General features: G+C 35.2%; 2 long non-coding RNA genes across 2 annotated transcripts; one reads left to right on the forward strand and one right to left on the reverse strand.

Moving 5' to 3' along the window:
• Window positions 1-1193: 1193 nt before the first annotated feature.
• On the reverse strand, window positions 1194-2750 carry LOC119642257. Its single transcript, XR_005247992.1, has 4 exons — window positions 2458-2750; window positions 2059-2401; window positions 1815-1990; window positions 1194-1702 (listed from the first exon to the last, which is right to left on the reverse strand). It is a non-coding gene; the product is annotated as an uncharacterized LOC119642257 (long non-coding RNA).
• A 5803-nt stretch (window positions 2751-8553) lies between these two features.
• On the forward strand, window positions 8554-15968 carry LOC119642243. The gene is made up of 3 exons (XR_005247983.1): window positions 8554-9137; window positions 15658-15719; window positions 15792-15968. It is a non-coding gene; the product is annotated as an uncharacterized LOC119642243 (long non-coding RNA).
• Window positions 15969-16445: the final 477 nt, after the last annotated feature.

Raw genomic sequence — 16445 nt, forward strand, 5'->3', positions numbered from 1 at the left:
GGTGCTGATCAAGAATATACATACTGTGAGGACACAAAGTCGTCCCTCGTTTGGGCCTCACCGGTTCTCCGTCTTTGGCCGGAAGAGAGTGAGTGCTAGAGAGTAAGATAGAATAAGAACAGAATAGGCATAGCATAAGAATAAGATAGGCATAGCATAAGAATAGGCTAGGCCTAGCATAAGGGTAGGATAGACATAGAATAAGAATAGATTAAGATAGAATACGAATAGATTAAGAATAGAATAGGGTAGATTAAGCGTAGGCTAAGGATAGGTTAAGAGTAGGATATAAAAAGAGGTTAAGTTAGTCGAGTGTTAGTCGTCCACGTGGGGAGTCGACCTTTAGTCTTCGACGTGAAGAGTTGAGTTCTTGTCTCCGAAGTATTTAGGAAGTTAGCGGAAAAAAGAAAGTCAAGTGAAATTTATGAAATAAAGGTTCCTGCAACCAATAAATGTTTTGTGTTTTTCCTTCCTTGGGCCGCTGAGCTCCGCCAGCCATTAGGAAAGGGACGAAACGTCCTCACAATACTTTGCGGAGTCTCCCAAGTTTTCTAATGGGCGTGGCAAACGTTTTGACAAAATGAATACACCTCTCATCCTTTGGTGATGGGTATAAAGAGAAAGCATTTGGTAATCATATTTTTTCGCGCATAATTATTTATTGCGTTCACGTTTTTTCCTTCTCTATCTGTCATCCTTGGTGATCATCATTGTATATAAGCAAAAAAAGAAAAAAAGAAAATTTGGTGCTCTCTGAAAAGCGCTACGGTCTAAAGTTCAAAAACTGTTCTGTTCGAAACCTCTGAAATATTTGCCTTTTACTACTTTTTAGATTGTTTTAAAATTTTCAATTAAAAGCAAACTATATGTCAAACAGTTCAATCAATTATTAGTTTATTCTTTCGATGAAAGCCGTTTGATATTTTTCTTCCACTTAGACGGGCATTTTGTAAGCTGGCTAAGTTGTATATAAATTTCTCGATTTGAAATGAAAAAATCAAGAACTCTTTTTCAATGATAACTTTTATTTTTTATCTTTGATTTTTTTTACTTGTGGGCAGTGTGTAATTGCAACTTTATAAATCAAAAATTTGTTAAAAAATTGAAAAAGTATTTTTTAAATTTATACTTTTCCTCTTATTTTTTTTTTTCAGTTTCGTTTATGGTTTTAAATATAATTTGTAAGAATATTACAAGGTGTTAAAATGATTATTACACGCCCTGGTGAATTAATTCCTCCTATATCATTTGCGTTTTTTTTATAAAATTTAATTTACTCCCCTTATTTCGACTTGGCCTCAAAACATTTCCCAACATCTTGAAGTTTACGAATATATTTGAGTTTTCCTCTAAACCAACAAATTGTCACTATTTATTGCTCATAACGAATTTACTCGCGGGTACCCCAAATGTTTTGTACTTTTTTGATGACGTGTACACTTGGTAAACAGTTAGCTGGTGAATGAATTATTACTCTTCTTACGCGGAATCTGAAAGTGCATTTTTGTTAATACTTAATGAATTATTTTATCATCATCGTCATCATCGCCATCATCGCCATCAAGTTAATAAGAAAATACTTGCTTCGCTTAACAATTCTCTTCTACACCCCATGTCACCCGTATTTGGGCGAATGTATCGGACAACTTCTTCGACCACTTCCCATAAAAACACTCCTTTTGAAAAGTCGTTGGACAAATAGCTGCATTAAGCAACGTGGTGTAGAATATTTAATGGTGATGGTAGTAAAAATTAGGTATAAATAATTCAATAAATATGAAAAATTAAGCAACCGTTAGAAGACTAAAACTTACAATTCCTTTGACAGCTTCACCTCTGCCATCAGCACGCTGCACCCTTAAGATGTGATAACATAACTCCAAAACTTCAAAACGCCTTTGTTGACCCACTAGAATAATCACTGCACAACCAGCTCCCTTGAGGTGTGGCTACTATTCGTTATTTTAGATAGCGGATCTGTTGGTGAAATCTTCAAAGTCCGAATCACAAGAGAATTTTTAATATTCCACACACAAAATTTTAACTCTAACAAATTACCGTAATTGGCAAGCAGCCGTTTAGTTTCTCCAGCAGACAAAGGCGCTGTCCTTGATCCCCGTATATGTGAATAACAATGCAATGTATTTCTGAACATAAGCGACAAAGAAATCCTGAAGTACACGCCTTGTCTATGCTACGTTTTTTCTCCGATTGACAAATTTACTGAAGCTTCCGCAATCTTTTATCAACTATTTATTTTCTCGCTTTTAATGTTTTCCAAATGCTTTTCGTGAATTTCTCGTCATTTATTTATACATATATTATTGTCGATACTGCAAATGCCACCATAAGCTCTTATTTCTGTCGTTATTAATGCCATTATGAAATGTCAGTTGATTGTCTAGGAATACATCTCATTCAGAATGCAGTTAAATCATATTTATCTATCTCTTTTACCCAAATTCATTTTTGATGTGTTCCATAAACTTAGTCATTCGCAATTTTACTAGCAATTGTAAAAACAACAACAACGTGAAAATAGTTTAAATAGCTTAAAACACTATGACTTAAGGTTTAACGATAAGTCTAAACTACAGCAACAGCAGAGCAAAAATAGTGATAACAGCAATACAATCGTAACATCAAAGCCTTATAATAGGACAACCGTGGCAACGTGAACGGCAGCTAGCTAGAATAATTCCAAATATTTGCACAAGACATTTGAACCTTTAGCAAGAACAACGGAGGCCGATCGGTTAAAAATGATGCAGTGCCACGCAACGCTTCCATATCTTCGGCCAGTTCAGCGGTATCGTCGAACCCTCCAGCATCCTCATTGGAATCAATGGCTCAGCTAATCCTCCTCCCACCTTATCCATTAATTAGGATTAAGTTAATCCTGGTTAGCAATTCGTGTTTCTATTCTTATAGAGATTGTTGCCCTCTTGTTATTTTAACAACAGGCTCTCTGCTTTATGCAAGTAAAAGACTATTACAACCAAGTGTTTGTTGTTTCAAACAAAATAATCTGCTGGGTTTAAGATGTAATCATATTTACATGCAATGTCATGCCTATAAACAGGCGTTGAATCAGCGTACGCAATGTACGCAGTAGCAATTTGTAATTGTGTATACAGATGTCTTCTTCTTTTAAGTTGTGTGGCAAATGTCACAAACTTCAGACCAAAGACTATTAAGTTAAAAATGTAGATTTTCCTAAACTTATACGTACATAAAAAGTATGTAGTATAAATAAGACTTGACATTTATTCCCATTGTCTTCAAGGTACTTAATCTTTCTATTTACTAGGTGTAATAAAAAACCTTTTCAAATTAAATTTTTTTTTTTTCGTTAAAAACAGTTTATATGCGTATTTCTTTGTTTTTTTAATCGATGTTTTACAAATCCTTTTTTGCTGATAGGATCGACTAGCATTAAAATGACGGAAGTAAAAAAATTGTATATTCGGACTTTCGGATAGAAGGCATCTATATTAATGCGGAAACTTCTTTCTAAATTAAATAAAAGTATCCAAAAAGAAAGTGTGGAAAAATTAAATAATGTTGTAGTATAAGCAAAAAAAAAACACGAATGATGTTGCCATATCAGAATGAGTTGAAATTCATGAAAAATTATAAACCACATTCACTTTTCAGTATAGTTTCGTCACCGACAATAAACAGCAAGCACATTTCAAGGTAATTCTACTCAAACAGTCTAAAACTTATATGAACGTGATTACCCGTCCTTCAGTTTGCACTTTGTAAGGTTTTGCTAAAATACTTGATACTCTTTATCCTCTTTATCTGCCACCGTTGTTTGGCTATTCATGTTCTTTTTAGTTTTCTGTACGACGTTAGCATCATTATTAATATTAATAAGTTTCCGTCCATTGTTTGATTCCTATCCAATATCTTATTCAGTTTTTGACTTGAAAGTTTTTTCAAAAATGCTCAATAATGGCAAATTAGAATCGAACGTATTTTCATTTTGCCTATTAACGCAATCCTCTTCATTTTTCTGAAACCCATTGGTTTCCCCTCGTTCTTTTGCCTCTAGGTTTCACAAAAATACGTAAGAGCGGCAAATTAAGAGGTGTGCTTGGCGACATCAGTTTGTCCATTTCTGGGCAATGTATTTTCCTCCTCCTTTCTATTGCACTTCCGACAAACGCTCATAATATTTCATGATCGGGAAATCATGCTCGACCTCCATTTTAGCGCAACTGATTTTATAAATTTCATACAAAGATATGCTGGCCGGATTATCTTCCGCTAAACGTATTTGTGGCGAAATAGGTACAACGCGTGTTACAGTAACTTTCAAAAATCTTCTCGTAGTCTCTTTTTATTCTTCGAAATAATAATTCAACATGACATGGTGAAGATTCGGAAGCTGCTGAATTCGATGTTGACGAAGCCACAGAACCTGGTATGTTTTCGATACCAATGCCGAATGTGGGACCCAACTTTTTGGCAAAATGTAAAGTATGCGGAGCAATTGCCGCTTCACTAACTGTACTTCGAGTTTCAAAAGCAATGGCATAACATTTAATAAAGCCTTGGCGCAGCTGTCGTAGAACTTCCTCGATCCAACTCTATGTAAACCAAACCATTTGATCGACAATGCCTTCTAAAGAACTCAAAATAATCGGATGAATTTCCCTTTATACGTGCATGGCTTTCGAACATCGCCACATGCGAGGGGTAGCTTTAATCGGATTAACCGAAGCTGGACCTGCAGCGGGATTTTAGGAGGCGCTTCATGTAAAAACTTGGTTTGCGCTGCTTTCCAAATTCTTCAAAAGAAAAAAGAAAAGGAACGATCTTAATGACAAAAGAATTAAATTGATTAGATAGTGCGTACATGGGAATGGGCCGGTTTACCGGAGGCCTGTTTAGCTGTTTTGTGTTTTTACTTTTGTTCAATTTTTGACGTTAAAGGCAAAGTTCTAATAGGACTTGGGGATATAGTCTTCCTACCTGCGATTGCGATAATAATGATTCGATTGAGCGCATATTCTCAAACTAATCGACTTACACGACTAAGAGATTTAATATTACAGCTTAGCAATTGCGGTATCCAAGGCAACCTATATGAGTGCCGTACGGTCCTAATATCAACACTGCACAGATGCCTTCCTTCAGCATGCAAAATAGCTAAGAAACCGCGATAAAGATTAACTTTGAAGCCATACAATTTTGAGTAGGCCTTTTCAATTTTCAATAACATATTCTTCATAAGATTCCAGTCGGGAACACACCAAGCACCCTTCATAATAAATATTTCATTTTGCTCGCGATTCGCCTATAATCTAGCAATCTTTCTCACTGGTTGAGTTCTTTAGCACAATGTATCCAGTGTTATTCCCAAAGCTTAACTTCACTGTTCATATTTGTATCGCATGGACCACCCGATAGATAGGTGGACATGGCCAAATCATACGCGCCATGAGTCTCCTCTAAGAAGCCCATCTGTTCATAACAAATAGCGACAATTATCTCCGGATACTGGCCATATTTCATCCATAAACCGGCCCAAAGATCTTCCTCGTGTAAAGCTACATACATCTGGGAAAGTGAATTATAAATTGTTGATTGATTGGTATTACAATCCTATTGCATAAGACCCCCTACAAAAGTGTTGATAGCGCTAGGGGAACAAGAATAAATGGTCTTATTCTCAATAATTTGTTTAAAAATTGCCTATATCTGCCTATATCTTGTTTGTTTACAATTCTCAATACTTGAAAATGTATTTGTTTAAAAATTGCCTACATCTGAGAATAAGCGTTCTTATTCTCAATAATTTGTTTAAAAATTGCCTACATCTTAATGAATTACCAGGGTATTACTATGCTGTCAGATCGCAAACCGCCCGGTCTAGTAGATTCGAGTGGTTTTGTTATCGAACCCAATTGTCCGCCAGTATCAGCACCATCTATTTATCCACCAAAAATAGGACCTAAGTTGCCGCCGTGGTTAGCTTATGATAAGTACGTTTTATGTTTTAATGCCTATTTTAAAGAAACCTTACAGGAAGTATATCAGGCACCATTTCAAGTGCGGAAAGTTAAAATTTTATATTGTCTAGAAGACGGTACTATGCAGGTCTTAGAACCGAAAGTAGAGAACTCGGGAATACCGCAAGGCTGCATGGTTCACCGTCAACGTATACCCAAGCCGCCGCCATGCCGATCGGATTTTATGTCTACTTTGGATTTAAATTTCTCTTGCTTTTCGGAGCAGTTAGGTTTGGAACAAGACTTAAAAAAAGACGCCGAATGGACAAAGTTGTTATTTCATTATTACTTTTTTTTTTGCTACGATGACAACGTCTACAAATGTTTTTCTTTTCTTTCTTTCTATATTCTCGATATAAATTTAATTTTTAGGGATTATATTTTTAAAAAAAAATTTTTATTAGTGATTTTGTAAACTTTTTTAAAAATAAACGTCATTTTGAAAAAAAAATCGCGATTTTTCTAAGAGAAATAAATTCGAGCTCAAGGGGTTGAAGCCAAACATCCGAAAGCATAGCGATTTTCAATAAAATAATGCATCTATAAGAATTTAAAATAATAATCGCTGTCACGATCGCACGGAGGCATGGACGCGCGAAGGACTGAACGAGCAGAGGCATGGATGATCGCTATTATGGTCTGCCGGCACATCTTATTTGTCAGTCTAAAATTAAAAAGAAATAATTAAATAAGTTATAAATAACAATGAGTAAAGATAAATGCAAACGTATCTTTGGAATATAGCGAATATTGCTTCATTGCAAGGACACGCGGAGGTAGTCGTTCTGACATCTTTTGCCCATCGTTTCACTTAAAGGGCCATCAGTTTTTTTGCTAGCGCCGCTATTTCCTCTGTTAACCTGGTCCTTTTCCTGCTGCTCAGTGCCATGTTAAGAAAGAACCTTTCGAACAGATCCTGGCTTACCCTATATGGCGCCATAGTTATATGCCAGGGTAAACCTCCAGCAGCTCATCCATGAGTGCTGCGAAGTTTCCGATTGTTAGCCGGGTTTCCACCGCCAGATGGTTCGCCTCTAAATTTTCAGATAGACACTCATGCACGTCTTTCAGTTCAGATTTGAGCTCTATCCGTGTACCGCTGTTGATGGAGCTCCGGTGGAAGACGTTCGAAAACTTCAACATTGTGGTCACGTCGCACGTCCTTTGCGCCGAGCCGTTCTCGTCTGAGATCTCCTCGTTGTCGATTGCCGCTTGTAGAGTTGCACCCTGCACATCGTTCATCATTTGCAACCAATGTTCCCAGAATGAAGAGCTGGGCGCTGTCATTTGGACCAGCTTTGTTATAAGAGTGACGTCGTGCATGTCATTTGTCATCTTATTTTTAGTCAGGAATGTCTATTATGTGGGGGTAGTCGTACATTAGGCGTACCCGATGTATGCTGCCGTCTGCCCGCCGCCTGTTGTATACTCCGTTAACAAAATTGACAAGAAATCGTTTGTTGGACGCAAATCAGTCGAAGACGACAGCCCTCACATCCAAGCCCATCCCATCTGTGGCTTGGAAATTCACCTCTAATAGCGGCCCTATTTCTGCCTTAATAGATGTGCAGGGGTAGCTGTTGAGCAATATGTTGAATTCGGTCAACAGACTTCCGCGAAGATGAGGATAGTGCCGTGTTTCTTGGTCTTCATTTTGGACTGGTTGCTATAGTCGCATCCCCGCAGCATATCCTCCGCCGTGAATACACCGCCGCCTTATTCGTGTACACCTCGTCGAACTAGACCCGCAGTGCCTCTTTCCGCAATCTCTTTCCTGCCTTTCCCTTGCCGCCTGTCAGTCTTCAAAAATTTCTTCTATAGTTTATTTACAAAGGTGAATACGGTACTAATATAACATTAAAAAGTTGTAACGTCCACGTACGAATATTGAGTAGGGATTCTGTCGGTCTGCTTTGACCAATAATATCCTAATAACGGCATGCCGTTATTCGATATGACATTTTTTTGCGGCTTGCCGTTATGCAAAAAGGGATCGAGAGAGAGAATATTTTTGACTGCTGAAGAGTGAGGTCGTTATTTTGTTTGGAAGATCTAAATGTAATAAGTGAATGGCTGAAACTTAAATAATGTAATAATAAAGCAAAAGTAAAGTTTTTTTTTATTTATTCTTCTAATGGAAGTGATAAAATTTTCGAAAAACTCTAAATGGTGAAAATTCAACAAAAAAAGGGATAGCAGCAGCAAGGCACCATTTATAAAATGGAAAAAAATTAGAAATTCGGTAACAAATAGTGTGAGGCATTTTCTTAGTGTTATTGTAAAAACGTCCTTTTGTTAACGCAAAAATAGAAACAAAAAAAAAAGATTATTGGAAAAAAGAAGGAAATACTATAATGCTTTAATTTCGTAAAGAAGAAGAGTAAAGGTTAAGCAGAAAAAAAAATGTTTGTTTTTTCAATAAAAAGAAACACAATATAAAATCTTAACAAGAGCCATTAAAAATTTATAAATAATTAATTCCTGTGTTTAAAATTAATATATAATTGTACGTTAATTAAAGTTGAAAATAAAATCTATGCCTACATATACACATATATATAAAGTTGTGTGTTTATTGTTTCTTGACAACAGAATACCAGAATTTGTACGTTGCATGGTAATTCCATTGGCTCAGGCAAGATGAACCTTTTTTTGTTGAAAGCAAGCTCTCTAAATAATTTGTGGATAAAACAAGTCATCAGCAAATCAATGTTATCAAAAATATAAGAGTATATCCTGATACAATTGAAACCATAAGTCGATGTTGTTGAAATGCAAAATATATGTGCAGAAAAGCTGTGAAATAAAACAAGAAGGAAGACTTTTTTTTGGCAAGGTATTGAGGTTGTGCTCTAACTATCGTGAAAAGGAAAAGCGGTAAACGTGCCAGCACAAAGAGGTTTACTATTAACATATGGCGTTCGTTAAGGCGGCTGAGCAAATTGATTACCACTTAATAACTTTTCTGGTTGACCTGCCACCTGCCTTTCCTAGAAAGGATAGCGAAATTGTAGGTGTTGCGCCCACATTTGCTCTTGTGACACTTCAGCGACATCGTGTGTCTTTCACGAAGATTTTACATCTTTAGCTGCCGCTTCATCTCTCAACCGTCAGGTATTATTGAATGTTAATCAAAATGCCAGCGGTAATGAATAAAAATTAAAATTGGAATGAGTGGGTGGACGCGCGAGTAAAGGTAGGAGGACTGGTAACAATTACTGACGGACTAAGGACGGACAGCAGACCTCACAAACGGGCATACACGGTATGAGCTAATTGAAAGGTTTGATTGAACCTTTCCTTTTTTATTTCTTTTGCCCTATGTCAAGTGCAAAACTTTTTTTTTATTGCTTTCATTCTTTTTTAAATTTAATATAATTCTTTGTCACGCGGCACAGCAGGCCGAATATTTTAAAAACGCTCTACCGAAACTTGAGCTGCGCCCATGACAAAGTTATTTGTTTTTGTCGCCTTTTTATAAAAATAATTTTTGTTAATGTAAGCGTATGAAACATGGAGCAATAAACATAAATAAACAATAAAAAAATTTGAAAAGTACACGCGCCCTAAGGGGAGTTCTTGACATTCACGTTCTTAAGTTATTCGTTCATCGAAGAATGTCTTGAAAAATTCCCCTATACCGCTGTTGCGGCACAAAACTAGGACCGTAATAAGTTTAAGTTTCCTTGTTTTAATTATTCTAAAAATCGATTGGAGGATTACAGCAGCCCAATTAACCCTTCTAACAATATTTCATTCGCGTGTTTCACATGTAAAAGCTGAAATTTTGTATTACTTATTGTAGTATGAAATCTGCTAGTTCGCTGAGCATTCAATTGACTTACTGAAATAGAGCAAAAATTTTCGCTAGTTCATGTGAAATTAAAAAATTTCCGAAATTTTTTTTCGATTATTGGTTATAAGTTCAAAAGAAAGCAAACAAATGGACGAAATTTGAACTTAGATTTCACGTATTTTAAATTGAGACCGAATTTTTCCCTATCGATTTAAGCATGTCGAATATTTGTTTATATATTTGTGTATGTCTCAAACAGTTGCCTACCAAATCCATAAAAAAAACATTTGACTGCAGAAAGCTTTATATTTTTTTTTTTTTTTTTTTTTTTTTTTTTGTTTAGAGATGGATTGGACTAGTTAAGTTAATGTTAGATCCATAATCCAGAAACGAAGTTGAGAGCGATTGATGAAAAAATTTAAGCATAGGTAGACTGATGTGGCAGAGTGTTCGCAATGAGAGGCTCTGTTCCGCTGTCAATCCATAAATCACCGTACTTGGTACTGTACTGTCAAGATCCGGCTAATAATGCCGATAAAAGAAAAAGTGTAGGCGATTCGTGATTGTAATAGAAATACTAAATGTAAAATTAGAACGAAAACTCAGCTAATTTTATAAAGGCAGTCAGTTGCTTCAAATGCCTAAAGTTACCAGCACGAAAAATTTCATATAAATTGTTATACAGGTTAAATATACTGAAAGATTGTCTAAGGATGTCAAACGTCCTGCACTCAAAAATAAGGTGCTCGGCAGACTCAGTAATATTGCAATCCTCACAGATGTCAGAGGAGGAGACTTTGATCATTTTAAAATAGACCTTGTCGTAGGTGTAATTACTCATAAGACGATGAAGAACTTTAAATTCCCATGTTGTGAATTTTCCTTTAGGTAGAAGCGTGGGTGTCAAAAAAGGGTAAATTTTGTAGAACAGCCGGTCACTTTTTTCTCTAGCTAAAACATGATACTCATCTTTCCATTCTTTTGTGATGAGTTTTTTGACTAGCAGAAAAGCTTCGCTGGGGGGACAAAACTGTACCATCGAACCTAGCTTGACGAGCATGGAAGTCAGCTTTTTCATTGATACTAAAACCGCAGTGACCTGGGATCCAGATGATGTGGCATTTTTCAATGCTTGGGTCTTTTAAAAGGTTGTAGATGTCGAAGACATACTTATTGAATGGGTCTTTCTTCTTGATTAAAATTAGAGCAGATTTGCTGTCAGAGAAAACTACAAATTTTTTAGCTTAATTTCAGATGCATGGATGATTGCTTGTCTGATGGCCAGAAGTTCAATGAAAGTGGATGATAGTTCTTGTAGAACTTTGAATTTTCCCATAAGTAAGTTTGGGTATTCAATAATTAGAAAACTAGAGATTTCAACCGAGACTACGACACCAGAATTAGGGGAGTTTATTAAAAATGCTGTTGAGACAAGTACACCAGGCGTCAATAGGAAGTTGCCAGTTCAGGAAATGGAAAACGATAACGACGCAGTATTGATGGCAAACCGACCAAAGAGGTGGCGGCTATCAGGTTTAAGTCGTACTAGTACTAATTCAAAGAAATAACAAGTGATGAGGTTTGATGGAACACGCAAATTTTCTTATAAGATTCATTTATTTTTTTTAATATTAGTACATTTTGAGTCCTGTCTTATGCTTTTTTCTTATTTAATAATTTTCTTATTATACTACATACATTGTATAAATTACATACAGGTGGTTTGAATAAATTTGAAACCTTTTATTTAGTTGTATGAAAAAACGGTAAATTGTTTACATATAATTTTTGCTTTAATAAAATTGCAATAACAAAATTTTGTTTGTATAATAAAAAAACGAATATAATCTCTTGTGCCATTTTTCCTAAAAAACATCAAATTAGTTCATCCTTTGTAGCACGCATAAAAATATTGTATCCCATTAATTGGAATGCTTTTGGGCATATGTGCCCTTAGCCATTCTGACCTGCTCCTGGAAGCTCCTGATTGCGTTTACTTATCGTCGTATTCGGGCTCTTGTATTAAAGTTGCAATAGGCACGGTAAAACTTTACGACCGATTTTGATTTATCTATAAATTCATTGATATTTCGCCAGCGTATACAACCTTTATCAATAAGTTCCTGAACAGATGTCAGTACTCCTGAGAAATGAGAATCCTAAAAAAGAAAAAAAAAACTAAAATAAGTACAAATTTTTTCATTTTCACATTTTGTTTCATCACCGTACCACTGTCAAGAGAAGTATTTAGGATGGCAATGCTTTTCAATTTTGCTATTTCTTTTTTAATAACTATGTGTTTTCATATAACAATGAAAGCTGATAACGGTTTTTGCAAATTAGCAGAAATTTTGCAGACGTGTATTTCTTTCTCTCTTTCATACAATTGGTCATTTCAATTTTGAGCGCAGATAAATTAGATCGTCAAGAAAGAAGTAAAGAATTTTTTTTTTTACTATTTAAAATTTTTTCAAAAATTAAATGAAGAGGCTTTATTAAGGTCTTGGGAATGTACTTAATAGAAGACGTGAAAGACGTGACGAATGCTCCCAAATAGTGAAAGATATTTGTCATAAAATCATAAAACTAAAAAGCGCATGATTGGATTGAAAAGTGACTAGCTGGTTTACTGGGCGAAAGTATTCGCACATATAAACGTCCATTTTAACTGTTATTAATGTAAGTTTTCATATGCCGCATCTACTAAAGAGAATTGAATAATTAAATGAAAACTATCTTTCAGCCATGGTATGATATGATGTAATAAGTAAGGAATGGTCAATCACGCTTTTCTAGTCTGAAACGCCAACGCATTATATAATTTGCAATCTTATATATATAAGTGTAAAAAAGAGAGTATTTATCTTCCCTCGAACGCATTCTGATTTCAACAGCTAAACGACGAATTTAAAGTAATCGCGCGCGTTAAATCCAATCGTCTTTTCTATAAATTAAATCCCACATTTCAATTCAAACCCTTCTCTGTATCTTCTTTTAATTCCTGGGAAATGAAAATTCTTTATAGACTCACGAGTGGTCATACTTATGACAAAGTTTATTTAAAAATGATTCGCGCTATACCATGTGATGTTTGCGAAGTTTGCAATGTTGTTGAGTCTGCTGAGCATCTAATCTTCAGATGTCACAGGCTTGGTGGCATTAGACATTCCTTTCCTCCTTCTTCTTCTTCTGTCTCCTCGATCTCTTTGCAGCAAAAAACGTACGTCATCTCGGGGAACTAACTTGCTTTATTAGAAAAGCCAATTTATCCTTTTAGAATTTTTCTTTTTCCTCCTCTTTCCTTTTTTTTTTTTTTCTTTTTTTGCGTTCAATCATTTTCAATTACCATAACATTCCTTTTCGTTTTTAGACAAAGTTTGCAACACTGTCTGACTTTCAAGAACTCAACAAGCACACTTACACACACACACAATTACATTTAACATGCTCACTCCAGTTATTACGGCCGATCTTTTTTTTTTTTTTTTGTTACGTTTTATACATACTTGTGACTAAAAATTACAACAATTTATTATTTGGACATATAAGCCACAAGTCCATTGGCTTAGTCCATCTCTGTTCAACATACCAACAAAAAAAAAAAAAAAAAAAAACGCATTATGAATAGTTTTAGTAAATTTTTCGAGACCTGCCTTTCGATTTTCGCATATTTTTGAATATTTCCTGTTAATTCTCCTTTTACTGCTCGCAAAAGTAATCTCTGGCCCCATCCATGTGTAATAGATTTTGCTCTTGGGTAAAAACGCTAAAAAAATGTCTTAATATGTATCATGCTGTATCGAAAGTTGTAAAATTTTATGATAAACATTTCATTATGAAATTACGAGGAGGGAAAGTTTATAAATATGCCAAATTCAATAAAAGTATGGCACATCTTAATGAAAAGTACCTTATTATGATACAGCCTAGGACTTACATGGTGTTTAATGATAATATTAGCTGATCTGAATGAAAAAGTTCAAAGTTGTGAAATATACATTCAACGCAAGCAAAATCAAGCACAATTTCTGAAACCGGGAACATTTCGAGCGAAACGTCCTAATGAGGGGGAAAATATTTTGTCATCCTCATAGATGACCATAGTAGGTGGTAAGATATATATATATATATATATATATATAATAAAAATCGAAAGTGAATTATTTGATGTATTCAGAGAACACAAAAGTATGACAATGTTATGTACACACCTCAACAAAACGGAGTGACTATAAGGAAAAATAGAACAAATGCAGAAATGGCACGTTGTATGCGAATTTCAAACCAACAATATAAGAAATAGGTATATGTCTAGAACAATTGACGAAAGAAGAAGAAGAAGCCTATAAGAGGTAAATATAAAATAAAATCTAAAGGATGTGTATTTCTTGGCTATAGTAATGCGTCAAAGGGTGTCGTTTGAAAAATCCAATCGGTAAGAAGTTAATCAAAACACTGCCACAACCATTAGAAATGGTAGAGTGTAAGTAGGTCAGAGTATTATCGTTAAGACAGTAGAAATTACTGAATTCTATACTTTCACACAAAGCTTTTCTCTTATTGTTTGACAAAAAGTCACTAAAGCAAGGTTGTCTTGCGTTAAAATCTCCTGCAAAAATGAGATTATAATAGCTATATTTTGCTTTAGAGAAGAAGTTTTAACAATTAGAATATCAGCAACTGATTTGAAGGGAATTTGTTTGAAGATGCCTTTCCTAGCTAGAATAGCTATTCCTCTATAGACTTCTGCATTTATAAGCGGAGTTGTAATCAGGGATTTTGAGGTCTGCAATACTATCATCAGACAGAAAAATTTAACTCAAAATGACGAAATTAGTTGGACTGAAATTGAGGAAGTAATCCAATAAATAGGCATTGCACCTGAAACTTTGTATATTGTATTGTAAGAAAGATGTCGTTGGGAAATTGGGGGTTAGTTACCACCCAAGACGTGGTTAGGAAAATTTAGGTAAAGTTAAAAACGGGTTGACAGAAAACGCGGACTACATTTCGTATGCGCGTAAATTGGAGCTGGCGTGGGCGGTAAGGACTATAAAAGGACATATACGCGACTGCCAAAATCTATCAGGCGTCAGTACCAATAGAAGTAGGGAGGGAAGAAGATAACATTGTGACCCACTCAGGAGACAACATAGTGGGGACTGACGTTTCATCGAAATCTTGCAGTTGTGCAACCGCCTGGGAAATCTACAGGTCTTCAAGTACAAAACCGGATTTCAAACGGCCAATGACTACCGGATAACAAACAGCCTTGACTACGAAATTGAAGAAGGGCCCGAAGAAGACTACGCACCGAAGGAAAGGTATTTAAAAATCTTGAAAAACCTCAACTTAAATACCACGAAATAAGATTTCTGAGATTGTACATGGCTTTCGGATTAAGTCACTATATCTGTGAGCAGCTAAGTTGCAATCACAGGATCGCGACTTTTGCAAGGAGGTGATGGATGAAAAGATGACGAAAGACCCCATAAACAACACCATCCTAACCACCAAACATATCAAACCGGCATTCCCACAAACAGAAGTAAATCATGCATTCTGCGCTGGATATGTAATTTGTATGCTCGAGGCAGATATAGGAAAACGCATACAAGCTACAGTGGTAGCGAATATTAACTTCTTTAAATCAGATGGATCATGTATTAACGGCAGGATGCACCGACGAAATTTGCTTGGTTTCATCCTATTTATGCTGCTAAAACCAAAAACTGCAGGGAGTCTATTGACCATAAAGTGTCTTTTTACTGATATAATTCAAATTTAGCATAAAAATGTTGATACGTTATTAACTTGTATTCTAATTTTTCTTTACAGATAAAGAAGGAACGATGCGCCGTCGCCAATCTCCCATAAGCCAAGGTTCACTATACGTCAAGGTAACTCGTATATATCTTTAGTTATGATTATAATATATAAAATTTTGTAACTACATTATTTTCCTTTTGCAGATGAAGATGTTAATAACAGCCGCGCAACAAGCCATAATATTTTTTATTTATTTGTTATATATATAGTTTTTATGTTTTTACGTTATATGTACGCATCTTACTTATAAATGAGGATTTTATTTATATATCGTTATTATTATAAATGGATGATGTCATGGAAAAGTTGGATCTTCAAAGATACATTGGAAGAAAAGTTAAAGAGAAAATTGCAGAAGGAAATTTACAATACCATCATCAACACTACTCTTGCATTAACCCTCAATTAACTCCACCTCTATATCCAACAAATGTTGAGAAAACCAAGATCCAAACATTTTCAAGAATTCGCCTTGGTCATACAATTGCAACTCACCAATGGATCCTGAAGAAGTCTTCTCCCCCAATCTGCTGTTGTGGACAAACTCTTACTATAAAGAACATTCTCTGCGACTGCCTCAACTTTTCCTTGGCTAGAAGTATTGCATTTGGAACGATTAACCCTTTGAACATTCTACAATCAACTTCAGAACAGAATATCAATTCAATATTTTACTTTATTAATACTACTAAGCTTATTATCTAATATCCATTTATTTAAATTAGAACCGATAGCCTGTGTTGCTAGTGCTCAATGTCTCTTTTTTTTAGTCTAAGAATTCAATTCATTAGTCTAAA

This window comes from Glossina fuscipes, unplaced genomic scaffold, assembly GCF_014805625.2.
Source record: "Glossina fuscipes isolate IAEA_lab_2018 unplaced genomic scaffold, Yale_Gfus_2 221, whole genome shotgun sequence".
Taxonomy (NCBI): domain Eukaryota; kingdom Metazoa; phylum Arthropoda; class Insecta; order Diptera; family Glossinidae; genus Glossina; species Glossina fuscipes.